General features: G+C 39.9%; 2 protein-coding genes across 4 annotated transcripts in view; one reads left to right on the top strand and one right to left on the bottom strand.

Moving 5' to 3' along the window:
- TG (thyroglobulin) overlaps positions 1-26,602 on the bottom strand; it is a 364,454-nt gene that overhangs the window by 68,975 nt on the left and 268,877 nt on the right. The gene's annotated exons all lie outside the window — the stretch shown is intronic.
- Positions 13,845-26,602, top strand: part of SLA (Src like adaptor) — a 58,390-nt gene continuing 45,632 nt past the window's right edge. Inside the window, exons 1-3 of one of the 3 annotated variants that reach the window (XM_020997887.2) lie at positions 13,845-14,074; positions 17,924-18,061; positions 26,023-26,141. The gene's annotated coding sequence lies outside the window, so the exon portion shown is untranslated. The remainder of the gene's footprint in view (positions 14,075-17,923; positions 18,062-26,022; positions 26,142-26,602) is intronic. The other 2 variants (XM_020997885.2, XM_020997886.2) reach the window with 2 other exon arrangements.

Below are 26,602 nucleotides of genomic sequence, written 5' to 3'. Positions count from 1 at the left end.
GCCAAATTTAAAAAAAATCTCCAATAACATCATGTGTGACTTTTAAGTAGGTAACAGTCCTTTTTTTATACCAAAGGGCATTTAATCTATGTATTTTTTTTATTTAATGTTCTCTTCTTTCTAATTGACGCATCAGATATATGGATATTTCCTGGTAGAAATTATTTCATAAGAGTAAAAGAGGGAATCCCTTCGTAAATAATTTTAGGTGACTATGTTAATACTGTCTTCCTAGGCAGGGTGATCCATGTTATTCTTCTCTTTTTGCTGTTGATATATTGGGTGGGCAACACCATGGTGATATCATTGTTGGAAGGCGGACCACATGGTTGAAGCCACAGTTTGAGCAACATAGTAAGGTTTGGCCCCATTCATTTATGAAGCATCTATGGGAACTATACCAATCCCAAATCATGGAAGCTTAGAGCTTGATAGATGACTGAGGTCATGTAGGTCACCCCCTCCTTGAACAGAAATTCCTTCTACCACATTCTTAAGAAGTGAGTAGAATGTCTTTACCTCAAGACCTCTAATTCTGGTTAACTCACTATTTCCCAAAGGAACTAAGTTTACTTTTGGACAAATCTAATCATATGACAAACCTAATTTTTCTTTCAAGTGTTGGTCTTTCAAACACATGAAGATAGCTATCCTAGGCCACTTCATGTTTCTGTTGTTCAATTTGTCATCTTGACATTCTACATTAGTCTTCTTCCAAAGAATCCACAGAACATCCTCATATAATTGTCATCCCTAATTTCAGGATTAGAGACTGAGGAAGAGAGAGGTCTAATAAATTTATTCAGTACTTTTTGGGGGATATCTTCTTTGCCATCATATACTCCAGTTTATGCTAATTAATCCAATTTAACAAATATTTAGTAAACTCCTACTATGAACCAAGCAGTATGGCAGATGCTGGAGATTCAAAGGTAAAACCTAAGTAATCCCTGTCCTCAAGAAGTTTGCATTTCTATTTGGAAAGCACTATTATATTAATCCTGTAGGCATACTTAATACTGTAAATGTTTATTATATTATACATTTGAGCTAGCATCTATATAGTGTTTCAAAATTTGCAAAGTACTGTACATATGTTACCCCACTTGATCTTCATAACCCTATGTGATAGATGCTCTTCTGTACATCTCATCTCCTCTGTAACACTAGTCTCTGAGGACAGCGACTATGTCTTATCTTTCTATATCTCGGTAAGTCAGAGTCCAAATCTGGCCTCAGACATTTACTTAGCTGTGTGACCCTGGGCAAGTCACTTAATCCTACTTGGCTCATCTGTAAAATGAGCTGGAAAAGGAAATGGCAAACCACTCCAGTATCTTTGCCAAGAAAAACCCAAATGGGGTCACAAATAGTCACACATGACAGAAATGACTCAATAACAACAACAAATCTCAGTAAACTGGAAAACAATTTAGAAAACAGCTATTCCAACTCCTTCATTTATACATGAGAGGAATTAAAAAAATTGCTCAAGATCACAGTACTGGGTCAGAGAGAGAACAACACAAATGTTTCTTGAATGGAATTTGTTGATTTAGCATCACACAACAACACAAGGAGACACTCAGGTTTGAGGTCTACTTTCGTGACGATGAATCTAGGACTCCTATTCCTCTAAGCTATAAAGAGATACAGGATACAAATGAATGACCAGGGAGACAATGAAGTTGGGTTTTCCCTATTATTTATTCTTTTATGCTGTTCCATCTCCCACCACTGTTCATTTGTACCAACCATCACTACTCTCTACCTCCCCATCAACCCCTATTTTAGCTTCTGAAAGGAATACCTTCCACATCTCCTCCTCTCAGAATCCTGATCTTTCTTCAAGGCTTGTCTTGGTTTAAGGTCAAACTCCAGCATTAATGCTTCCATTAGATTTTTACTGACATCCTCCCCTTCCTCCCATCCCTAGGGCATTTTTGGGCTTTGCAAAATACTTCATAGATAGTAGGCTTAAAATAAATGTTTGTTGAATTGAATTAATAGCTCAACCCAGGTGCCACCTCCTCCATGAAACCTTCCCTGATCCTCTTAATTGTTAATGAGGCTCTCTCTCTTGAAAATATCTTACATTTTAAAATCTGGGAACATACGTTGTGTTCCCCTCTTCCCCTCCCCCCAGTTGAATACTATTATTTCTACCAATTACATATTTGTAAATTACTTTATATACATTATCCAATTTAATCATCCCAATCCTGGAAGACCTATCCTATACAGATGAGGCAATTGACCTTAGAGATTAACGTGTTCATGATGTAGTGACACCAGTAATGTATGAGACAAGATTTCGACCCAGGTTGTCCTGCCTTCAAGTCCAGAACTCTATCGATCAACCAATAAACATTTTGTTAAGTGCCTACTCTGTACCAGGCACTGTGCTAAGTGCTAGGGTTACAAAAAGAGGAAAAAGACAGTCTCTACCCTAGAGATTTAACAGATAACCAGATTTAAACTTAGTTCTTTCTCTTATCTCAAGCTTAATAACAAATTCTGTTTTGGAAATATTGAGTTAAAGATGTCTACTGGACATCCAATTTGAGATGTGTGAAAGGCAGTTAAAGGTGGGAGAGTAGAGGTAAGCAGAGAGATTGGAACAGAAAAGGTAGATTTGAAAATCATCAGTATAGAGATGGTCATTAAATCCAGGGGAGCTGTCCATTAATGCCTGTTGACTTTCTGAATGTAAGCTTTTTGAGGGGCAGGTACTATTTTGCTTTTGTATTTGTATTTCAGTGCCTCATATGTAGTACTCATGACTCACTGAATAGTTCATTTAATGAATTGAATTGAATCATAAAAAACAAAAACAAAAAATATGAGAACCATAAGGAAAAAGGAAGAGGGGAGAACCAAGACAAAGTTTTGCCAAACCTTTCTTTGAATTGGGTTAAAACTTAATCTTTGATCTGAGAATTTCACAAGAAACACTCCTCACCCTGTCAAAGATAAAAGAGCAAACTACAACAACAAGCATCACCCAAAACAAACAAACAAAACACTTCTGTGGGCTCAAATGGAAGAATCCTTTAGTTCTGCTGTTGGATAAAAAGGTGAAGGTCGAGGGAAAAAAGACAGTGCGCATTCCAAAAACACAATTCCACCGTGTAGTGGTTGAGTTCAAGCTGTGACAATAACCTTGTTCCTGCTGCTATTTGGTCTGGATCTGCTGGACCGCAGACTAGCACTACATCAGACCCCTCTGAACCAAGTCTGAACACTATCGCCATTCTCCGCCCACCCCCACCCCCCAGCCCTCAGCTTCTGGACAAGATTCTTTTTTTTTTTTAAGATGGGTTCACAATTTTCCATGGGTGTCACCACTTGGTATAGCTTTTGCTCGACATCACTTGCAATTAAAGCACATTTGAGGTTGAAGTACTCACTGAAAACAAGATTTTCAGCAATTGGGTAATGGCTTCCCTTTCGGATAAGAATCTGTGAGGAGACCCAGAGTGACCAAATCTTATATTTTCCCATGCAGAACCAAGCAGTGAACTTGCTCTTAGTTCTAGAATCAACTTTCTAAACAAAACATTGGTTTGATTAAATCACGATGGCTCTTTCTTTTGTTTTGGGTAGGAATATATAATTTCTCACACCAGCTCATTAACCTTGTCTGGAGGGAACATGCAAAGAATGAAAAAGAACCATCATTTCACACAACAGAGAGAGAAAGAGAGGGGGGGGAGAGAGAGAGAGGGAAAGAGGGAGAGAGAGAGAGGAGAGAGAGAGGGAGAGAGAGAGGGAGAGAGAGAGAGGGAGAGAGAGAGAGAGAGAGAGAGAGAGAGAGAGAGAGAGGGAGAGAGAGAGAGAGGGAGAGAGAGAGAGAGAGAGAGAGGAGAGAGAGAGGAGAGAGAGAGAGAGAGAGAGAGAGAGAGAGAGAGAGAGAGAGAGAGAGAGAGAGAGATGAGATGAGATTCTTTCTAGTTAGGGTAATATTTCATGATGAAACTTGATTTTTTTTTAGGAAGTGTTTTTCATTGGGGTTTGAATAGTTCAGAGCCAGAACAAGAAGGGGCCTTTGGTCCCCTTCTGTGCCTAAGTCAGCATTGTCCAGGCTAATTAGCCATGACTCAATGGGGGAGCAGAATGTGACAGTAGATTTCACACCTACCCAGCATGGAGAATCGAGATCTCACTGTTTGAAATTAATTTCAGGACCTACTTTGAGAATACAACAGCAACCACCACAATATCAACAACAATAGCACAAGAGATTACAGTAGGATGGCCCTAGTGCTCCAATGGTCTCCCTTATAATTTCAGAAGAAATTGAGGAAGGCCTCTGGCACATTGGGTAGGACCCCCCCTCCCCCCATGATGAAGTTCTGGAATGATATGGACAAGATCCACATAAGATGGGCAGGGATGGATGGCTTGTCATCTGTATCATTGCAAGGAGCTTCCAAGTTGATGAGATCACAGAGCCATTTGAATATTTAAGATAAATATAGTAGAGAAATACTAATTTCCTACAGAACTCTAGGGCTGGAAAAGACCTCAATGATATGATAGCTTTGTGTTATTCTTTATACCTTTAAAGGTATTTTACCAAACTAACATGTGGGAGGATCCTTGAATCGTCACATGTTTTGACAGACTCATTTCAGACTTTGTAAATGACATTCTGCACTAACTTCCCTTAGAGATACTACTGTTTCCCCCATGAGATTATGCGCTCATTGAAAGCAGGAACTGTCTTTTGCCTTTTTTTGTATTATTAGAGCTTAGCACAGTGCCTGGTACAGAGTAGGCACTCAGTACATATTTACTGACTGATTGATAATATAAGCCACAGACCAATGATTCCAAAAGGATATTATAACTGAATGGTGGAAATAAAAAGAGAAATTCAGGTTACTAAAATACAAATGAAAATGTGATAACTACATAGAAATAGGTTCAGAATTAAACAGAAGCAAGAGAGGAGGCTGGATTGCCTTAAAGAATTTTCAAAACTCCTTTCATGTCCTGAAACTTTTCCTGGAAAAAAATTTTAATAATTTTCAAAAATTGAATAACATTATTCTATTTGTGTTATCCTGTAGTTTTGAGATATGGAACACAAAAGTCTTCACAGGAGTAAAAATCAATATTACACTGTGAGCTACAGAGAAGCCCATGAAGCTGTCTCCTTCAACTTCTCTGTGGCCTACAAATATGCCTATGTCTCCCCCATCCTCAAAAAACCTTTACTTGATTCTCCCCAGCTATCATTGTATATCTTTTCCGCTCTTTTAAAAGACCTTGTACAACAGGCATCTCTAGTTTCCTTTCATTCTCTTAACTCCTTGCAATCTAACTTCTGACTTTATCATTGCATTGAAACTGCTCTCTCCAGAGCTACTAATGATTTCTTAGTTGCCAAATCCAATGGCTTTTTTTCAATCCTTATTCTCTTTGACCTCTCTTCTCTTTGATACTTTTTTTTCCTCTAGGTTGTTGGAACACTACTCTTTCCTAGTTCTCTTTCTACCTAGAAGACCGCTTTCTATCAGACTCCTTTGCTAGATCCTCAGCCAGGTCACTCCCTCTAACCATCAGTGTCTCACAGGGTTCTGTCCTGGGCCCTTTTCCCTTTTCCTTCTGTACTACTTCACTTGGTGATCCCATCAGTTCCCATGGGTTTGATTACCATTTCTATGCTGATGATTCTCAAACCTACTTTTTCTATCCCAGTCTCTCTGCTGACTTCCAGTTGCATATCTCCAACTGCCTTTCAGACATCTCAAACTGGATGTCCACTAGACATCTTAAACTCAACATGTCTAAAATGGCTCATTATCTATCCCCAAAACATTCTTCTCCCCCCTTTCCTATTACTATAGAAGACAACACTATCCTCCCAGTCCCTTAGGTTCCCAATCTAGGAGTCATCCTGGATTCCTCACTATCTCTCATTCCCTATATCCAAGCTGTGGCCAAGGCCTTTACATTCACCTTTGCAACATCTCGTGAATAAATACCTTTCTCACCTCTGACACAGGCCATCATCAGCTCACACCTGGATTATGACAATAGCCTCCTGGTTGGTCAGCCTGCTTTAAGTTTCTCCTCTCTCTCCATTTAGCCACTAAAGTGATTTTCCTAAAATGGAGTTCCAATCATATCATCCCCTACTCAATAAACGGCACTGGCTCCCTGTTGCCTACAGGTTCAAATACAAAATGCTCTGGTATTCAAAATCTTCATCTCCTAACCTCTTCCTACCTTTCCAGTTTTCTTATACCTTACTCCCTGACTCATACTCCTTGATCCAGTGACATTGTCCTCCTGGCTGTTCCATGAAAAAGACATTCCATCTCTTAGCCCTAGGTATTTTCTCTGACCGTCTGCTATGCCTGGAATAATCTTCCTCCTTATTCTCCACATTCTGGCTTCCCCGGTTTCCTTCAAGTCTCAGCTAAAATGTCATCTTCTAGGGGCAGCTAGGCAGTGCAGTGGATAGAGCACCAGCCCTGAAGTCAGGAGGACCTGAGTTCAAATCCAGCCTCAGACCAAACACTTGACACTTACTAGCTATGTGACCCTGGGCAAGTCACTTAACCCCAATTGCCTAAAATAAATAAATCAATGAATAAAATGTCCTCTTCTAGAGGAAGACTTTCCTACCTCTTATATGTTCACTATTATTATTAATAAATAACTACTTTTTTTTTTTAGAACCTACAAAGATAGTGGTACCTGGGATATGACTTCGTACTAAATACTTGGGGCAACTTTGTCAGATTTCAGGGAGGGCCCAGAACACATATTGATATATATTGGAGGTTGGGGGAAGGAACCTAGGCAATTAAAAATGAAACATCTCCATAAAAATCTATTTTTTGAAAAAGAGGTAGGTCATGGAATAGTCCCAGCTAGCAGTTTGTCCTGTGCAAAAGTAGAATGAGCAGGATAGCTTGGGACCTAGTGAGTTCCCCATCACAGGAGAGCTTCACAGGGAAGCTGGGTGATTATTGGTCAGAGGGATTTTTGAGGGAATTCCTTCTCAGACACAGCTTGTGCTATGCAAGGCTTTGAGGTCTCCCACAATTCAGAGATCCTGTGATACAGCTCAATGAATTTTCGTGTATGTGGTAATACATTGAAAGGAAGTGAGTAGGGAAAGTTCTGTTCCAAAGGACAGTGAACTCTGGGAAGCTAGCTGACCTCATTGTCAACTGCCCTGTAACCTGGGGCAAAGCTGAGCTATAATTTTGCTGACCCTGAGCCTGTGTCCTTATTGGGGGCAAATGAATCAATTAGAAGCTGGATAATCACATGTCAGGGATGTTGTGAAGAGAGTTTCAGCTCAGGTAAGGGTTAGAAAAGGTAACTTCTGAGGTCCCTTCCATCTCTGCAATTCTATAATATAAATGAATGAGTTTAATGTAATAATACATAAAGGGGAAGTCATTATTAAAAAATACATTCCAAAATGAAGTGACTTCTGAGAAATGAGCTGACCTCTTTGTTAACTCACGTGCAAGCTGGGCACAGTTTGATCTAAGCTAGCTGACTCCAGGACTCTGTAAGACAGTTGAGCAATGCAGAAACATGAGAGTATAATGCAATTATGCAATACTGTACAAACTGTAAGTGCTAGGTAAATGAAAGTTATATTTTTCCTTGACCTTTCTCTCCTTCCCCTCAAGAGCATGGTCTGTTGGTGCAGCACAAATACTCTGTAATTTTGTCATTCAAGCCTCCTCCCTGTGGATGAATTGAGTCCATCTATGGGATACCACATTACCATATCCAATCTTTGGAATTTCTTTTAGGAACAAAGATATGAGATAGTAATTTCCCATCTCCAGAGGAAAAAAATATCAGCACAACTAACATTTATTAAGTACTTACTATGTGCCAGGAGCTGTGTTAAACACTTTACAAATATTATCTTATTTGATCCTCACAACAACCCTGGGAGGTAGGTACGATTATTATCAACATTTTTACCATTGAGGAGATTGAGGCAAAGAGAGGTTAAGTGACTTGTCCAGCATGACACAACTAGTGTGGATTTGAACTTAATTAAGTCTTCCTAACTTCAGGTCCAGTGCTCTAATTCATTGAGTTATTTTCCAGTCACAAACATTGTTTCTTTAGGGAAGACTTCAATTTAATTCAACCTAAATTCATTTTGATGCAACTCAAACAAGTATTCATTAAGTGCTAGTCTATCCAGTGAGATCATATGCCTGTACCTAACCCTAACCATCTTCAAAGAGGAGATGCAAAAATAAATAAGGCATAGTCACTATCCTCATGTAGCTCAATCTAATGTGGGGTTATAGTACATATACACATATATAATTACACTATAAAATGGAACATGACAAAGACATAAAGGAGACATAACTATGGACTTGTTAGATTATAAGCAGCATGAGGGTAGGAACTATTTTTTAAAATAGTATCATCTCCCCCATACCTCAAATAGAGCCTTGCCTATAGTTTGGGGGTGTTTTTTTTGGGGGGGATGAGGCAATTGGGGTTAAGTGGCTTGCCCAGAGTCACACAGCTAGTGAGTGTTATGTGTCTGAGGGTGGATTTGAACTCAGGTCCTTCTGACTCCAGGGCCAGTGCTCTATCCACTGCGCCACCATGCTACCTAACCTCTCTCCCTTGCCTATAGTTTAAATTTAAATTGTATTGTTATTGAGTCATTTCAGTTGTGTCTGACTCTGTGACTGCATTTGAAATTTTCTTGGCAAAGAGACTGGAGTGGTTAGCCATTTCCTTCTCCAGCCTAATTTTACAGATGAGGAGACTGAGGCAAACACGGTAAAGTGACTTGCCCATGGTCACACAGCTAGTAAGTACCTGAGGACAGATTTGAACTCAGGTCCTTCTGATTCTGGGGCTAGTGCTTTATCCATTATGCCATGTAGCTGCCTTTAAATTATATTACCCAACTTTAAATTGGATAGCTTACTTTCAACTGAAGACATAAGGGAAGGATGCATAGAAAAGGTGATAATTGAACTGGGTATTGAAAGATGGGTAGGATTTCAACAGGCTTGAGGGAAGAGGTAGAATTTCAGATGGGTCTTAGGATCAATATCTTGAGAGATCGGTCTTCAGAGGAGAAGGCATTCCAAGGGGGAGGTTTTAAGCAAGCAAAGACAATAGATGTGGGAAAGTCTGAAATGTGTGCATTGGGGTAGAAAATGAGGGGAAGAATAAAATAGCCTGGTTTAAGTGGAAGATTTATATAGGAGAATAGTGAGAGATAAGGCTAAAGAAGTAGAGTGAGATTAAATCATAGAGGGCTTTAAATGCAGGTCAGACTTTATCCTTATAGGCAATGGAGAGAGTCATTGGAAGTGTTGGAGTAGGGAGTGACATGATCAAAGCCGTATTTTAGGAAGGTTTATCTACCTGTATGATCATGGGTAAGGCACTTAATGCCTTTGGGCCCCAGTTCTCTCATCTGTAAAGTTAGTATATGGAACTAGAAAGCTTCTAGAGGCTTTTCCAATTCTAGGATTATTTCTTGTCTTTGTATTCCCAGTATCTTGCTCAGTGCTTGTGTACAGTAGGTGCTTGAATCAAATGACAAGATAAGCTCCCAGGTCAAGAATATCTGCCACATGTCTAACAATAAGTGTATATAAGCAGGTCAACTATATAATAGACATTTTCCTAGCAGGCTCTGTTTTGGCTCTAAGACACCCAAGTAGGGTTAAGGAGTTAAGCAGCAGGTCTAGGATCCACATCCAGGTTGTCTGACTCTAAACCCAGAAGTCTTTCTACTTTATCATCTTGTATTTATTAATCATTAACAATGTGCAAGGTGCTATGCTAAATTCTAGGGCTACATAGATCAACCATACAGTCCCTGTCCACAAGAAACTCTCAATTCTGATGGGAGTGGGGTATGATGGGTAGCAGGAATAACCTCTACCAGATAAACTAACATTGTCTTTTCAGCTCTTCTCTAGGTCTTGTAGTCTTGGGATCTCCCTATAGTTCCAGTCTTCTTATACTCTATTCCCTTCCATGAGCTCTATACTCCAACCCTACTGGCCTATTTGCTATTCTTCCCACATGATAATCCATATCCTACTCCCTTGTGCTCCCCATGCTCCTGTGCCTAGAATGCTCTCCCTTCCAATATGCTACTCACAGACTACTTTAACACTCAGCTCAATGATCACTTCCTCCAACAGACCTTTCCTGGTCCCTCGGTGGGATTGCAGTGCCATTGTCCTCTCAATGTTGCCCCCTTCTGCTTTGTATTTATCTTGTGCATTCTGATTTAAATATGTTGTCTTCCTTCTCTTCCTTCCATCCCCATTAGGATGTAAGCTTCTTGAGAGGAGGAACTATTTTTGCTTTATCTTTGACTCCTCAGCATTTAGCGTAGTGCTCAACACATAGAAAATATTTAATAAATACTCATTGATTGATTGGGACACATGATTTGACCTGTATTATATTTAAAATTGTATTACAATAAATGCATTTTCTACTGTAATTAGTAGTTTTACATCTGTATCTATCTATCTATCTATCTATCTATCTATCTATCTATCTATCTATCTATCTATCTATCTATCTATCTATCTATCTATCTATCTATCTATAGTTTTCAGACCTGTGATTTCATCAGTGATGGGAACTCTTAGTGCTGAATCTCCCTCCATTGATTCAGACTGGCAACCAATCTATAGCTTAGTCTTAGAAAGAACTGCTTGAAGTTAGACATGAGGATGCACACCTGTAGACCCTGCTCCTGGTGAGGCTGGGTCTGGGGGATCATTTGAGCTCAGGAGTTTTGATCTGCCATAGAACTAAAGCTGATCAGGTGTCTGAACTGAGTCTGGTACCAGTGTAGGGAGTGCCCTGGAGCAGGGGACCACTAGGCTGCTTAAGGAGGGTTAAATGGAGCAGGTTAAAGCTTCTGTACTAGTCAAGAATAGGATAAGGCCCATAAGTGGTGGTTGTATTTTCAACCAGGGTGAGATAGAGAGACCCAGTTGGTAACGGAAAAGAAGGGAAGGGAGGGGAAGGGAAAGAAAAAGAAAGAAAGGTAGAGGGAGGGAAATGAAGATTGGGAAAGGAAAAGGAAGTGGGGGGAAAGGAAGAAGGGAAGGGAGCAGAGAAAGGAAAGGAAGCAAAGGGAGGGGAAAGGAAAGGAAGTGAGAGAAGTGAAGAAATGGGATTGAAAGGAAAGGGAAGGGAAGGGAAGACAAGGGTAAGGAAAGGAAAGGAAGATGAAGGAGAAGAGATGACAGGAAAGGAAAGGAAAGGAAAAGAAAGGAAAGGAAAGGAAAGGAAAAGGAAAGGAAAAAAAAGAGGAAAGGAAAAAAAAAAGGAAAAAAAGGAAAGGAAAGGAAAGGAAAGGAAAGGAAAGGAAAGGAAAGGAAGGAAAGGAAAGGAAAGGAAAGGAAAGGAAAGGAAAGGAAAGGAAAGGAAAGGAAAGGAAAGGAAAGGAAAGGAAAGGAAAGGAAAGGAAAGGAAAGGAAAGGAAAGGAAAAGAGACGAAAAAAGAAAGAAAAGTCACTTGGAGCATTGAGAGGTTTAATAATAATAATAATAATAATAATAATAATAGCTAATATTATATAGCATTTACTACATGCTAGACACTATGTTAAATGTTTTACAATATTATCTCATTCAATTCTCATAACAACTCCAAGAGGTAGGTGCTATTATGATCCTCATTTTACAAATGAGGAAACTGAAGCAAATAGAGGTTAAGTGACTTGCCCAGGATCACAAAGCTAGTCTGTCTCTGAGGCTGGATTTGAGCCCTGACTCCAAACCCAGTGCCCTATACATTGTGCCACCCCCAGCTTCCCAAATGCCTTGCTTATGGTCATTCACCTAGTATATATCAGAGGAATGACTTAAAATAGGATCTTTTCAACTTTAAGGTCAGCCTCTTATCTACTATGCCATAGTGTCCCTCTATAGATTCATTAATTCATAGAATATCAAAGCCAAACAGGGCTCTGCAGGTCATCTAGTCTAACATCTTGATTTTACAAATGACACAAGGCTAGAAAGGTGAATTTGCTTTCCAGAACAACTCAGATAATTCTATAACTGGTTGTCTTTTCTTCCCCATTAAGGTACATACAGCTCCCTTAAGAACAGGAACCTAGTCTTTCACAAGCATTGCCTTCCTCCCACCCCACAGTCCCTGGGACAGTGTTCTGTACGTAAGGAGGAACTTTAAAATTGGCGTTATTTGACAGACTGAACAAAAGTTTCCATTTGTTAAGTGTAGAAGCAGTCTTCCTGCTTTTATTTTGACTTCATAAATTGCAAGTAGAGTTTCAGAATGACTTGCAGTATGAAAACCCAATGTGTACTTTGCCACTTCAGTCTGAGAGTAGCAGAACTGGATACCCAGAAATGAGCTAGATGTAATCCCTCCCTTTTTGAATTAGCAGAGCCCATCGTCTGCCTCTCCAATGCACATTTCCTAGTCTAATTTGTGTGAGAATTGTTTGTGTACATGCCTTATCTTTTCTGCCCTACTGTAAGCTATGTGAAAGCAGGGGCCATTCTTAGTTTATCTTTGTATGTCCTCACCCTCAATCCTTACTATCATTGTTAGCCACCTATTCCAACTTTCTCGTTTTACACACAAGGAAACTGAGGCCCAGAAAGACTAATTGACTTGCCTAAAGTTATGTAAGTTACTATTGTGATAAAGCCACAATTTGAACTCACTTCCTCTCATTTCCCTGCTATCATGGAATTATGGTATCACAGTTGCCTCCTGCCATAATATTTTATTTTCTAATATTCTGTGGTCTGAGGTCTTATGTTCTATGATATTTGGTTCTATGAATAGCCACTGGACATAAGTATCAGGATGATGGAGACATACTTAGCCTTTTTCTTAAAAAAAAATAACCTCTAAGATAATTTAGCTTTAGAGAAATGGCCGTGGGAAGGAAGTCTGATGGAGCAGGTATAAAGTAAGTGAACTGCTAGTATTCCATGAATGTTGAATAAACTGGGAGGTTAGCAGGCCTGGGTTCTACCACTCACTCTTTGACTAGCTAGCCGTGTAGTCTAAGGTAAGTTACTCTCTGAGCAGATGGCCTCTAAGTTTCCCTTCAGTTCTAACATTCCATAACCTGATGTCCAAACCCTCGGTCACAGCACAGAACTTGGAAGCTAGAAGCCCAGGTTCTGTCCCACTGACAAACTCTCTAGCCGTGAAAAAGAAGTCAGCTTCATCTCCCCTCAGTCTCAGTTCACCTGTTCTTAAGATCCAGAGGCTGCTTCCCAATGGACTAGGGAAGGCAGGTCATGAAATCATATTCAGAAAGCATCCTGACACCACCAACATCCAAACAACTTCAGAAGAACAAAGGATGAGTCATCTGAGACAGCTGCACGGGCAGGCTCTGTCTTGGAGATGAAATTTCTGACCAGTGTTTTAAACCTTCTCTAATAAAAGTTTAAAGCAGCAGAGAAGAATGGAGCCAAAGTTAAGGGGATCTAGGGTCTTAGCCTGGGTTGAGCCATTTCTTAGCAGGAGGACAGCAAGTGTATTGTTAAATTGGGAAACTGAGAAAACAGAATCGACCGCTGACAGCCGCTACCTAAACTCCTTTTGCTCCCAGTTCGATCTGTCTTAGGGGCCCTGCAATGGTGCCTTTTCTTTTTACTAATTCACTATTTATTGCAACAAGTTAATGCCCTTTTGATTATGCACATGGCATACTCCTGTCTGGAATCCAGCTGGCCATATGTTCTCCCAAAGAGCTGCTGTAAATGCCTGTCTTTTCCCATGTCCTTTTAGAGAGAAGAAGACACAAAAGTTTCGTGTGGTTGCTAAAAACAGGAACCTAGGCTTCTGCAAACACATCGAGCCTTCCTTATTTCTAGCAGAGGAAGTATGTGGCCTGTTTGGCAACTGCCGTTCTACATGATAGCATGAGCTTCATAACACTCACCAGGGCCCCCTCACCACAGCCATCATTCAGCTGGTGCAGCGGCAGCTGATGGAGATTGAATGACAGCGCTGCCTGGCTGGCTAGTTACTGCTTGGAGCTCGGGCAAAGAGTGAAAGCATGCTCACCGTTTAAAGGTAACCTTCCACTTCTTTGGGCACAGGGAGTGGGTAGTGGGTTACACCTGTCTTTTCTAGGGTGGGTGGGGGTAGAGTGGCTATGTTTCTGTCTCCTGGAGAGCACTGGGCAGAAGTTCTGCCAGGGCAGGACACTGAACACGAAAGCACACAGGAGACAGAAGAGCTGATTTAGGTTGTTGGGACGGCTTGACCTGTGGAATCTCAAAACGTTAGAACCAGAATGGACTTCAGGGATCGCCTAGTTCAACTTACTCATTTGATAGATATGGGAACTGAGGCTTGAAGGGGTAAAGTGACATAAGGTCACATAGCATGATACATTAGTTAGAACACTAGACTTGGAGTCAGGAAGTCCTAGGTTTAAAACCTGCCCTGGACATTTCCTACCTGTGTGATCCTGAGCAAGCCATTTAAGCTCTCTTGTCCCTCAGTTTACTCATCTGTGAAATGAGGGAGTTGGATCTGATGACCTGTAGGGACACTTTTAGCTCTAAACTTATGGCCAGATTTGAACTCAGGCAAATGAGTCTTCCTGACTCCAGGTCCAGTGCTTTATCCACTGCACCACCTAGCTGCCCAGAACACCTGTAGGATATCTCTTAATTAATTTATCAGAACTATGAGCTAAGTCCCAGCTCTGCCACCAACCCATAGAGTGACCTCAGGCAAATAATTTTCCATCTCTGGGCCTCAATTTCCTCATTTGTAAAGTGAAGGGATTGATTGGCCCATATGACCTTTGGGGTACCCCTAGCTTTAAAAATCTATATTCTATTATTCTATGCTCTAAGGCCTCTCCTTGATTTGACATGCAACTTGTTCCAATGATCACCTCCTCCCCCCACTTCTAGTGCCACAGGACCTAGGATGGATCCTGGAAACCCAAGGTTGGATAGGAAGAGTTGAGGATGATGACCCTTTAGAGCATAAGCAGCAGGGTGAGGAGATATCTGGGAAATTGAACCATGGTTAACTAGAATCCTCAGGGAACAGAGGACAGAGCTTTTGGTTTCTTCCCTTATTTCTGATTAACTTTCTTTTTTATCTTACCTTTATTCATTCATTCATCCACATAATAATTATAATAATAATAGCTAGCATTTATATTGAGCTTACTATGTTCCAGGCACTGTGCTAAGTACTTTATAAATATTATCTCATTCGATCCTCACAACAAGTCTGGGAAGTAGGTGCTATTTTTATCATTTTACTGTTGAGGAAACGGAGGCATTCAGAGGTTGTGAATTGCCTAGGGTCACCAGTGTCTGAGACTAGATTTGAACACAGATTTTCTTGACCTGAAACGACCCAACATGCTATCCACAGAACTCTATCTATCTATCTATCTATCTATCTATCTATCTATCTATCTATCTATCTATCCATCTAATCTGTCTTTCTATCTATTTCTATCCATTTTCATGATCTTTCTAGATATATGTCCACTTTCTGGCTGCAGTAAGTAGAATCTAGTGAACCTCACTGACTCTTCCTTCATGAAGGAGAATGATGTGTCAGCATGACCATTCACAAAATCTTAGCGCTAGAAGATTCCTGAGAATTTTGCTACTCTAATCCTCTGCCCAGAATTAAGCATTAATTATGATTTTGTGATACTGTTGATAGAAAAGTTATAGAAGATTACTTTGAAAGTTATACTTTTATTAATTTCTGAATTATCTTACAAAGTAGGGTGGCAGAATAGCACATGGGAAGAGCAATGAATTTAGACTCAAAAGTACTGGGTGTGAATCCTTGCTTTCGCCTTGTAGGTATATTACTCCAGGCCAGTTAATTCACCCTTACGAGCATGTTAGACTAGTTGATAAAGTGCTTAGTCTTAGAATAAGGAAGACTTAGAGTTAAATCCTGTTATTTACTAGTTGTGTGACCTCCGGCAAATCAATTAATTTTTCTGGGCCTTGGTTTCCGTATCTGTATAAAGAAGGGGTTGGACTCAATAACTTCTAGGGTATCTTCCAGCTCTAAATCTACAATCTTATGATCCTATGATTTGATGAGGGGCGCTAGGTGGCACAGTAGATAGAGTGCTAGGCTTGGAGTCAGGAAGACTCATCTTCCTGAGTTCGAATCTGGCTTCAGACACTTACTAGCTGTGTGTGTGACCATGGGCAAATCACTTAGCCCTGTTTGTCTCAGTTTCTTCATTTCTAAAATGAACTGGAGAAAGAAATGGCAAACCACTGCAGTATCACTCCCAAGAAAAGCCCAAATGGAGTCACGAAGAGCAGGACATGACTGAAATAGCTGAATGACAACGACTTGATGACCTTAGAAATCAATGATATTCCACCTCTAAATTATGATATCCCTCCTTATGATATTTCCTCCTTAAAATGAAGTACATAAAAAAACTGGCTAATTTTGATTCAGTTTAATTTGGATCTGGTTAATTGAGACTTCCCAGGACATTTTTCCCCTCCTAGAAGCCTTTTTTTTTAATAAGCGTAATTAGAAGGCAATACAATGTTAGATACCAATTTGTATGTGCATCAAAAAAAAATAGTTGTAAGATCAAGCTCCTAAGAAGCTAGCATGAAAGTATTCCTTGATAGAGGCAAAAATTAATCATTTCTCATCTCTAGTTATGTCTGAAACATCACAGTATTATGAAATTTGCAGAGTTGGAAACTACTCCCAGAGATCACCAAGTCTATTTCATGATTGGACAAAAAACTTCTACAACACACATGAAGACCGGTTATCCAGTCTTTGCCCAAAAACAAAAAACTCTAGTAAGGGGAACTCATCTCCTGAGGCAGCCTGTTCCACTTGGGGACAACTCTAATTGCTAGCAAGGTTTTCCTTATGTTAATTTACCCCTTAGAAGAATACTTCAGAGTCAAGTTGTAGGCCAAATCTTAGCTGAGACCATCTCACTTACAATCCAAGAAGCTTGTTTAAGGGAATGATATTTTTGAAAGACCTACATCGTGTATTGCTCTATGAATTCTAAGCTTTATGATTTATCCGTTAGGCAGAGCTTCCTTTCATACTGGGGAAGTTAAAAAAAAAAGAAACTTTTAGTGATATCTGTTGCAATCCAGTAAAATCTTCTCATGAGAAGCTTTTTGTGAAAGGTATTAGATGTATTCTGAATAACAAGAAAACCTTTTGAATGAGTAGCATAAAGAAAAAAATGTTGAAGACCATTCTGTCTCTTTGGTGTTATTAAATATGATAATAGTTAAACATATGATAAATATGAATAATAATTTAAACATATAACAAATATATAAATATAAATGATAATTAAACATGTAAATAAATATTAAACATAGACAATAATTTGGTTAGGTGGATTCTGAATTGGCTGAGTAGCCAGGGCTAGAGACTACTCATCGAAGATTCTCTATTAACTCGAAATGCCTCTAGTAGAGTGTTCAGAGAGGTGTGCTGATCAACATTTTTATCAAGGATTTGGATACAGGCATAGATGGCATTCCTGGTAATCTATAAATGACACAAATGTGGGAAAGGATAGCTAAGGTGTCAAATGACAAAGTCAAGATCCAAAAAAATCTCAGACAGGAATAGTAAGTCAAATCTAATCTAATCTAAAGGTTGAGTTTAATAGGGATAAATGCTTAATCTTACAGTTGGGTTCAAAAAATCAGTTTCACAGCTATAAGATTGGGGAGGGGAGAGGGCTAGACAACAGGGATTCGAGAGTATTGGTGGATGGCAAGCTCAATATAAGGCAACAGAGTAACAAAGCTAGTATATTCTTAAGCTAAAGTAAGAGACACTGTGTCTAGGACTTTGGGGTTGATGGTTCCTCTGTACTGTGCTCTTATCAAACCACACCTGGTGTATTTTGTTTAGTTCTCAGCTTTGACAGGCTGGAGAATGTCCAGAGGAAGACAACCAAGATGGTGGAGAGCCTGGAGTCCATACTATATATGTTTTGGTTCAAGAAACTGGTGATATTTAGCCTGGAGAAGAGAAAATTTCAGACTTAAGGTGGGGGTGCATAAAAGCCATCTCTAGGTAACTGTAGGACTATTCAAGATTGGACTTGTAGTAGCTGGCATCAAAGGAAAAAACTAAGAACAATGGGTAGAAGTTGTTGAGTGACAGCTTTAGGCTTGATGTAAACTCCCTAATCACTAGAGCTACCCAGAAGTGGAATGGGCTGCCCTTAGGAAGTAAGGCCTTTCACTAGAGGTTATCAAGCCAAAGTCCAGTGAGTCCTGGTGGGATATGCCATAGTATGGTTCCTATTCATGTGGAGACTGAACAGGTTGGCCTCTGAGGTTCTCATAGCCTCTGAGAGTCTGATTCTGGTTACAAACTGTAACAAGGTTTAAACAAGACCAGTTAGACTATAAAACCTGTGATGTGGCCACTCCTTGAGTTTTCCAGAAACCACAAACATCAAGAGAAAGTAAATTGCAATACCAAGAGATTTGGATGTATAAGTCATTAAGTTTACTAAAGACATTGTTATACAATGAAGGAGAAATATGCTGGATTTGGTATCAAAACATGCACATTTTTTAATTTATAGACTCACTGGGTAGAGCAGGACAGGACCACTATCTACTCCAAAGCCCCATTTTATTGATGAGGAAATCTTCCAGCAAGGGGGAGGTCAAACTGTCAAACTATAGACAACTCTACAGACTCATGTGTGCATTTTTATGAATGTTATTAAAGGGTTTTAGATCTCGATTTTAGAATGTTAAAGGCATTTCTGTGTATGTGCTTGCGAATATTAGAATGTTAGATCTGGGAAGGACTTTAAGGTCATCTAGTCCTCTTCATTACATAGAAGAAGGAACTGAGACTGGGAGTGGCGGGGTTGGAGGGTGACCACGGTCACCCAGAGCTAGGAATAGAACCCACATTTCTTAATGTCCAGTTCACAGCACCTCACCCTCAGAGATATGAGAAAAATATGCTCTCAAGTATCCTACGTAAGCACTTAATGGGAGAGGAATTGAACAAAGAGAAGAAAAAAAAAAATAATTTGATGATTTGTCAGAACTAAGAAGGCCCTAAAGACACTGATGATTAGATCTAGAAAAAATCTTACAAAACAGATTGCTAAAACACAGAATGTTAGAATACAACACATAGAATCTTAGAGGCAGAACAGCCTTAGGATACAGACTGTTACAACACAGAATGCTCCAATTGGAGCATATCCTAAACTGGATGGAACCTTAGAATATAGAATCATATATTCCAAACTTCTCCATTTGATAGATGAATAAGCTGAGTGACTTGGCCAAGGTCACAGAGTTAATTAAGTATCAGAGATGGGAATGAAATCTGAATCTTTTACCTCCAATTCCAGTTTTCTTTCTACTGTATTTTAGTCCATCTCAAAAAGAGTTGGTGTGCTGTGTGGAACATCACTAGGGGTCTTTGAAGAACATGCAGAGGAGTTGGGAGGCAGTGGGATCTGGCATTTCTTTACGTGTCCATCCTACCCCATTTATCCCCATCCCACTTCAGAAGGATTCTTGAATTTCCCCTAATGGAATTAACAGTGAAGCAACTGTTGATCAGGGAAGGACTCTTCATGCTCAACCACATCAATTCTTGAGCAATATCCCTAACAGGGATAGTCTTATAGTCTCTCTGCTTGAATACTTCCAGTGATGGGAAACTTGCTTTTTGGCAAGACAGAATATACCATCAAATTTTTAGAAATGTCTTAATATTCAGCTAAAAATTCATTTTTAACACATAAGTGGTTTTTGGGTAGAGTGCTGGTCAAGAAGACCTGAATTCAAATCTAACCCCATATACTTACTAGTGGTATCACTTGCCTCAGTTTCCTCATCTGTAAAATAGGGATAATAATAATAGCACTGTATTTCCAGGGTTATTGTGAGGATCAAATGAGATAATAATTGTAAAGCACATAATAAGGAATAAATGAAAGTTAGATATTGTTATTATTATTATTACTCCCTGATGCTTCTAGTCATTAGTCATAGTTCTACCCTCTAGAATAACATGGAATATGTCAACTCCCTCCTTTACATCAGGAATCTTCAAACAATTTTGATCACATACTCCTATAAGTAAAATATGTTTGGGCACAAACACTGTATATAAAATACACGTATACACAATATGTATTTATATTCAATTATTTATTCATTATATACATGCATTGATTTACTAATAATGGTATATATTGTGAAACTCACCCACAAATAGAAAATAAAAAGGATGAAATAAAGATTAAATAATATTTGGTCCTAGAGTTAATAGGGAGTCACTGGAATGACTTGGTAAGATTTGTATTTTAGGAGGATAACTTTGATAATTGTGTGGAATATGGATTGGAGAAGGGTGAGAATTGTGACAAAGAGATCAGTTAAGGAGGCTACTGGGATAGCCCAGGCTTGAGGTGATGAGGAACTGAATTTGGGTGGTGGCTTTGTGAGCAATGGGTTCTGATGGGAGAGTTGTTGTGGTGGTAGAAATGACAAGATTTTGGAAACTGGTTGGATATGTGGGGGGAAGGAGAGGGAGGAGCTGAAGTGGTGGTGAGCCTGGGTGACTGTCAAGATGGTGGTACCCTCAGCAGTAATAGCGAAGTTTAGATAAGGGCTTCTTGTTTTGGGAAAGATAACATACTGAGATCATGACACACATCCCAATCCATTCATGCTTGCTCATCCTGTGAGATGATCTGGAGGAATAGTCCCAATGGCACCCGTGCAGCTGTTGCTATGGATGTTTGGTTTGTTTCTAGGTTATAAATGCCCTGAAGGGGGGAACTCTTGGAGTTTACAAAGCAGAGAGAGGGGATAAAGTTAGGGAGTGTAGAGGATAAGGGTAGATGTGGTACGGTTAAAGCCCCACAACTGGTTATCTCAGGGATTGTAGGATGGGATCCATCTTCCTGCCCTTTGATGAGTTGAACACATACCTCCTAAGGTCAGGGTCCCTGGTTGGTTCAGGATCAAAGGAGAACAGGAAAGGAACTAATACAGAAAATGTGACCATGACAATGTGGTGGTCACTAAAAAGACAGACCTGGGGCTGAATGGCAGGAGAGGGGAAAGGGGAGTGCGGTCAACAAAAGGTGTTTCATTGAAATATCACAGAACTGTCTTTCTCCTCCCCTTCTTTCTTCTAAGCTCACAGCCTGGGCAAAGCAGGCCTTAACTAGACTTTTCCCTTGGATATTCCCAGTTAAATCCTCTGACATGTTCATCCAAATACTGCTGCTACATCATTTAGGAATCTAATGTCTCTTTGATTTAAAAAGAAAAAAGTTTATGATTCTGGGAACCCAGCTTTCATCGCCTTTAAAACTGATTTTTTCCCCTATAACTTTAATATCATGTGGAGAGAATATGCTACAGGGCAGAGATACAGCTCTGTCACTTTGGAGTGATGTATATATACCAGGAATTTTTTTCCTCCTTGGCCTCCAACATTAGGATGACTGAGAAAAGGGATGCATGAGGCCCTGACATCTTGGATGCAACCTTCTCATGGAAGTTAATTCAGAAGAAACTAGTAAGAGCAGAAAAAAGTAGTAGAATTGAGGGCTTACAGGGAAAGGACATCCTATTTTTGTGGTTTAGTTCAGCTGACCCTCCTTCCATAAAGTTTTTACTAACTCCCTTCCCTCCCTCCTCCCCCACAAGCTGGAATGTTCTCTCTCTCTCTCTCTCTCTCTCTCTCTCTCTCTCTCTCTCTCTCTCTCTCTCTCTCTCGTGAATATATTCCAACTTTTATTACAGTTATTTTCTGTCCATTTCTACTACTAGAGTATAAATTACTTGAAAGAATGGACTGTGTTGTGCTTCCAATAATGCCAAATAAAATAAATGTTTATTAAATGAATGAATGATGTCAGTAGAAAGACATTTTCCTGTTTTATAATAGCTAGCATTTATGTAGTGCTTTACAGACAACTCATTTGATCCTCATAACAACCCTACTGTTATTTACTCCCATTTTGCAGATGGGGAAACCAAGACCGGCAAAGGCTAAGTAAATTGCCCAGGATTACACAGTTAAAGTCTAAGGCAGTGTTTGAATTCAGGTCTTTCTGATTCCAAGTTCAGAACCCTATCCACCACTCCACCTACCGATCTTTAAGTCCATTTAGATTTCCACCAATTCTAGCAGCCTCTTGGCTTCTCTCCCATAATCTGTCCCAACTACAGTTACATTCATGCCAGAGAGGTGAGAAACTGAGGCCACATTCTCTTCAAGAAGTCTCCAAGTGTTCTGTCCATTTAGTATGTAAGTTCCAACAACAACATGTTGCATATTCAATCAATCAACAAGCATTTACTAAGCATTATTGTGTCCGGTGATGGAGATTCAAAGACTGTAATTTAACTGTTGCTGCCCTCAAGGAACTTTCATTCTATCCAAAGAGACTAAATGTGTATATATATATATATATACACACATACACACATATATGATGTTCAAAAGATATACTAATTAATATTAGGAGCCCCTTAAGAGATGTTATTCAGTCTTCAGAGTACCAAGGCTTAGGCCTAATCCTATCCTGAAGGAGTTTCGGCTTTAATCAGAATAGATAGGGGAAGAATGATCATTTCTGTATCTTCTAACAGCATTTTTTCAAGAGGTCCATTGGAGGCTATGATAAGCAGTTAAATGGTGAAGCGGATAAAGCACCAGACTTGGAGTCAGAAAGACTCATCTTCCTGAGTTCAAATCTGGCCTGAGAACAGTTACTAGTTGTGTGACTCTGGACAAGTCACTTAATCCTATTTGCCTCAGTTTCCTCATCTGCAAAATGAGCTGGAAAAGAAAATGGCAAACCACTCCAACATCTATGCTGAGAAAAGCCCAAATGGGGTCACGAAGAGTAGTACAAGACTGAAATGACTAGCTATTGGAGGCTATGATAAGACAGGTCATGAAGCCACTTCCATGAGAAGCTGGGAAACCTGAATCTGAGAATTCTAGCATGTGAATGCTAGAAGAGGCCTGAGGAGTCATTAAGTATGACATCTCATTTTACAGATACGAAACGGAAGCCTGGAGTTCTGAAGTAACTTGTCTGACATCACCCAAGTCATAAATAACCCAAGTAGGGTTTGAGGTCAGATGTCTTCACTGAAAATCTATCGTTTCTTCCATATTGCCAATCTGTTAGAGATTCACATCCAACAGATCAGAAAAACTCCGTTTTGTTTCTTTTTACCACTTTGTGGTTGTTGTTGATGGTGGTGGTTACAAGGCAGGAGATATGAATCTGTGATTTGATCAATGTTGGGAACTTCCAATGTGGAAAATCCTTCTACTTATGAAGACTAATAACTCTCCCTGACTTAAAGTCTTAGACAGTTGCTTGGAGTGGGGAGGGCTTTAAGATGTTTTTAGTTGCCTGGAGTTCTATAACCCTTATGGGTCAGAGCCAGGCCTTGGATCCAAGGTTAGCCTTGTCTTCACTATATCATGATTCCTCATCATTCCTATGTAATACAGTAAAAGTAGCTGACATTTTCCTAGAAATTATATATCTACATACTTTGCATATAACAGGTACTAGACAAATGTTTGTTGATGTTATTGGACACAAACTCTGTAGCAATTGAACCATATGCTCCCTGAGGTCAAGAACTGTGCCAAGTCTTTACTCTGAAGTTCCTAAGTACCTACCACAGTGCCATGCATCTGGTAACTCTTGATAGATACTTATTGGCCAACTGAGTGAATACTACAAGAAAGAATTAAATTCTTTCCCTTTTTTTCCCCCTGACCCAAGCTGGTATGTTCTAGAGAACTAAAGTCAGATTCTCCATGATGAAATTTCTGAGTGATTTGTGTCAACCTGCCTAAATGTCATGAAAGGGCTAAGGGCGGCAGAGAACATGCCAAGAAGCATAAGTCAGAAGGAGAAATGAGCTCCTTGGGGGAAGGGGGATGTCTGAAAATCCTTGCCTTCCCCTGTTCCTCACTGCAGCGCTGCTCTCAGGTTCCCAGGGTCAATGGCCCAGCTGGCATTTCCTCTCCATTCCCTCTCCTTTTACTGTGCTGATATGTATGTGCTACTCACAAGACAGAGATTCACATTCTGATTGTGTCATGCATCAGGGTGAAATTGGGCAATCCTGAATGTCTCTGAAGAGCTATATTTTCATCATTCAACCTCAGAGGGTGATAATCTTTGCCTTATGTACCTGACAGGATTGTTGTAAGATTAAAGTGCTTTCCCTCCTCCCCTCCATCTCTTAAACCCCTAGCTCCTTTTAAGGCCACCTCCTATGGGAAATCTTTCTTAATCTCCCCACCCCAATTGTCAGTGTTTTCTACAGTGTTTTTAACAGTGCCTGTTGATTGCTTTGTATTTCCTTTGTACATATATATGTATACATATATATAATATGTGTGTATGTATGTATATGTTTCAAACACACACATGCACGCACGCACACACACGCACACACACACACACATGCACACACATATATGTCACACTCCTAGTAGACTGTGACTCCTTGGGGGCAGGCATTATTTCATTTAGTTTTTATATCCCCATAATCTAGGGCAGTGCCCAGCTTTCACTGTTAAATAATGCATGTGAAAACACTGCAACTCTTAAAATACTAATATGGAAATTCCTAATAGACACATATCAATCTCATGAATAAATGAATGAATGACTGACATTAATTAATCTATCAGCTAGGTGGCGCAGTGGATAGAGAGTCAGGCTTGAAGTCAGGAAGACATCTTTCTGGTTCGAATCTGGCCTCAGATGCTTATTAGCTGTGTGACCCTGAACAAGTCATTTAACACCATTTGCCTCAGTTTGTTTCAGTTCTTTCAACTTTCAAGCAGTATCTACTTTAACAGGGTTGTTGTGAGGATCAAATGAGATAATACTTATATAAAAATCACTTAGCACAATGCTTGGCACCTAGCAGGCCTTATATAAATGCCTCTTCCCCTTGCCCCTGTCTCCCAGTTCAGCTCTGTGCACTGCACCATCTAGCTCCCTCTTCCTGTTCAAGAATTCTATGATTTCCTCCCATAGGAAAGACATGGGAGGTTGGGGAATGTGAGAAAGCTGGAGGAGGCCTGTCCAAAGTCTGGATCCAGATCTCAAGAGAGCCAAGCTTGGCTATAGTTATTCCTTTTCTCTCCCTCAGCTAATGAAAGGCTCCTCTGAATGCTAAAAAGAGCCTGTCTATATGCTTTTCATTTTGCTCATTAATTAATTGATGTTAAAGGGGCCCTTTTAAGGACATTTTTTCCTTGGGGGAACAGAATGCACTGCCCATAAGAGATGTTTGATAAGTTTAGAATTGAATGGAGTGGTTGGGGAAATTTAAATTTATGTCACTGCACATGGATAATGGTTTGTGTTCACGAAATGGGTTATCTCTCCAGGGTATGGCAGCTCCATTAAATAAGATAAGATTCTTAAACTCCATTTCAATTCAATGGCCATTTATTATATATCTCCTAAATGCAACTCATTGTGTTTAGTGCCAGGGGAATACAAACATGAAAACTGACTCAGTCTCTTTCCTCAGGGGCTCACAATCCAATCTAATGGTGGTGGTGGTGTATGTAGCAAAGAGGAGAGGGTGTAGGAAAAGCATTTGAAGACGGTCACTATATCCTTAGAATATAAGCTCCTCAAGAGTAGGCATTGTTTCATTCTTTGTATCTGTATCCCTAACACCTAACGGTGTCTAGCACAGTGCTTCATAAAGGATTGTTCATTAGGTGATTCATTGACTGAATACAGATAGGTAGGATGCAAGGCAAAGTGTGATTGGGAGAAAGGAAAGAGAGAGAAATTGTTATGAGAAGGTGAGAGAGATCAGTTTCACTCAGGTAGGCAGAAGGGAGTTGGAGGAGGAGGTAGCACCTGAGATGGGCATTTAAGGAAGGGAGGGGCTTCAATATATGGAGATGGGGGTTAGATAAGGACTCTATTCCAATTATAGAGAAAGGAGCAAAAGAAGGCACGCAGGTGGAAGAGGCCAGGATGAGACTGGGGAAGAATCCAATTGGGCTGGAATGTAGAAAATGAGAAGGAGGCCCAGCATAAGCTAAGATTGGACAGGTAAGTTGGAATCAGTTTCTAGAGTGCCTTGAATGTCAGCCTTGGGCACTGAAATTTCACTTTGTAGTCAATGGAGAACCTTTTGCTTTGACTAAGCCACACAGTCAGTAATATGCCTGAGTTATTATAGTCTTTTAGAACCTGAGAAAGACTGTTTTCTTGGAAGAAAATTGCATTGTGTCTATCATTTGACAATGATGGACAGGGCACTAATCATTTCCACTAAAATTTGCGTGTGATGCCTCATCATGTCATGAAGGGACACCAGGTTCTTGAAGGCTTATCAGTAAAGTTTGAAGTCTGACACATCCCCCAATCTGGAGAACTTCATGTGCTGTCCCAGTAAGAGTTTTGTTTAGATAAATTGGAAGGGTTTTGTCACCAGGTTGATGACAGGATAATTCTGATGGCAGTATGATCCATTTTGTTCAGAGCAACTCTTAAGAACCATATCTTAAGTC

Source organism: Phascolarctos cinereus, unplaced genomic scaffold (assembly GCF_003287225.1).
Source record: "Phascolarctos cinereus isolate Bilbo 61053 unplaced genomic scaffold, phaCin_HiC Scaffold_4;HRSCAF=312, whole genome shotgun sequence".
NCBI lineage: Eukaryota > Metazoa > Chordata > Mammalia > Diprotodontia > Phascolarctidae > Phascolarctos > Phascolarctos cinereus.
This window is presented reverse-complemented; position numbering and strand designations above follow the sequence as displayed.